Source organism: Corvus brachyrhynchos, unplaced genomic scaffold, assembly GCF_000691975.1.
Source record: "Corvus brachyrhynchos isolate BGI_N302 unplaced genomic scaffold, ASM69197v1 scaffold167, whole genome shotgun sequence".
Taxonomy (NCBI): Eukaryota; Metazoa; Chordata; class Aves; order Passeriformes; family Corvidae; genus Corvus; species Corvus brachyrhynchos.
This window is the reverse complement of record NW_008239547.1, coordinates 1,449,415-1,451,787: the sequence shown is the minus strand read 5'-3', so window position 1 is coordinate 1,451,787 and position 2,373 is coordinate 1,449,415.

Here is a 2,373-nt window from a genome sequence, read left to right as displayed (position 1 = left end):
ACCCGTCGGCGGGGCTCTGGGTCTCCCCATCTGCCTCTGGAGGGTCTGCTTCTCCTGCCACGCGCCTGGCAAATTGTTCAAGGCGTTGAGGAGATGTTCATAGGGTTACAGAAATTAGGACTTTTAATCCTGTATTTGCACGACTCAGCTCATTTGGTGGGAAGAGCAACGCGCAAACTCTCCCACGGATCGGAGTTGGAAGTCCTGGGCTTTTGAAAGCCAGGAGTTTGAACGTGGAAAGGTTAGTGGGAGTGAATGGGATGTAGGTAACTGAAGTGTTCTCTCGAAGAGTACACTGAGTGAAGAATCTCCAGCTCCACGTATAGCCTCTACTAAAATTAATTTGAATCCTTGAATAGTTTATTTCTCAAATTTAAGTTGGGCTGTGCCATTACCTGATTTTAGCAAAAACTCTGTCAGAGAGACGGTGGGAATGGAGAGTTCTCTCTTTTTTCTCCCTAAGCTTTGGCTCGGAGCTGCAGGGACTCATGCCATTCTGGGGTCCCCTCTCCAGATTTTTGGTGGCGAGTTTAGTTTGTAAGACCTTCCTATAGAGTAAATTATTTCTGTGGGGCGCAGACAGAATCGTTGAGGCACTTCAGACGCACTAGAAAGAGGACTTCTCCTTTTTCTTCACCCAGGAGGACGACGCTGGCATTTGAACAGATATTTGTAACTGTAAATGTGTAAACGGTACAGATTTGGCTAATGGAGATTGGTGCATCACCATTATACTAGGAAAGGCTGAATAAAAATTTTAAGGGAAAAGTAAGTCGGAAAAGGGCAAAACATGTCAGGTTGACTTGCAGGATGGGACCGGGAAATATTAGCTGGTAGGGCTGAGCCCTTTTTACCACGTGCATATGGTTACACCTCTGGTTTCCTGCGGAACTGTCAGGGCTTGTGCAGTACCATTAAAAAAAAAATATTTTTGGGACGTTCCAAAACTGAAAGCCAGAGCTTAATTTATTCTGGGGACTTGAAAGGAACGAGGTCTTCCTTTGTGTCTGATGCTCCAGGGGAGGGTGTGTGTTGGCTTGGCGCTGAACGCTGCCCGCATCTACATATGTAAACCCACCAGCGCTTCTTCCCTTTTCTGACCCCATTATTGTCCCTGGCTGCTGCGGTTAGAGGGGTGGGAACAGGCAGCAGCCAGACGACAGTATCCCGGTTTGCAGAAGAAGGTGTAACGAGAGGCGCTGGCAGCAGCAAAGGCTGCAAATCGCTGTCGTGTGGTTGCTATTAGCAACAAATCAGCTGAACAGCTTGCAAACCCCGAGCACCTAGGGCGGAGGTGGCAGGGAGAGCGCCGGGGCGGGGAAGGCTAGGGTTGATGGGCGCTTTCCCGAGGGGACCTCCCGTGCCGCCCCGAGCTGCCTCCCTGCAGGACGGCCGAGGAGGGGCAGGGCAAGGGGAGATGCTGCCACCGCCGCGCACTCCGCTCCAGGAGAGGGGAAAGCCAGCCCTCTTAAAAGAGACAAAATGGCAGCTCATGGCTTGTAGGCATCCTTCCCGGCGCCGAGCTCTTGTCTCGCCTCCGCCGGTCCCCCCCTGCAGCCTCCGTGCCCGGGGGCTCTCCCTGCTTGCCCGGCAGCACAGCCCCAGCCCTGGGAGCAGCAGCACGGTGTCCCCCGAGGCTCCAGCCGCAGCTCTTCGCCCTTCGTAGCCAGCCTACCCCACCTAGAAATCGAAGTGCCATCCTTTCGGATGGGATACATCCCGACCGGCTGCATCGGAGCACCCGTTGGCCGGGCGGAGCTGCGGCTCCGCGCACCGCACACCCCAGCTCGGCTCGCGCGCTGCCGGCGTCGGGAACCTACGGAGGGTGTGCGCAGGCTCCGCACCCCGCGCAGTGAGAGCTGCCTCGCAGGGGCATCACTCACTCAGCATCCCTGCACCTTGGCCATGCCAACACCTTCCTTTCAGCACCCTATTAACACAGCTTTCTGGGTATCTTGATTTTAGTTGTTTGGGCTTTCTTCTGGTTTTCACTTTGTTGTTTGTTTTGTTGGACGTTTTTTTTCCTCATTTCCCCTTCAAAGTTTTGGGATTGTGTATGCAGAGTTTTTTGGTGGTTCTTTGGTGGAGTGTGGGGTTCTGATTTTTGTGTTTGGGTTTGGGGGGAATTTTTTTGGTTTGGTTTGTTTGGTTTGGTTTGGTTTGGGGTTTTTTTTTGTAGATGCAGTCCACCTCGGAGGCCTCCATCAGCTGCACGATGTTGTCTCAGAGATCAAAAAGTGCCTCGTTGAGAAGGCAACTCTGGAGCATCCCCAGCACATGGAGAAGGAGGAGTAAGAAATGCCGCCTCTGGCAGCAGTGCCTGGAAGCTCTGCGCTCAGCGGAGGCCCCAGGATGCGGGACGGCTCCCCCCCG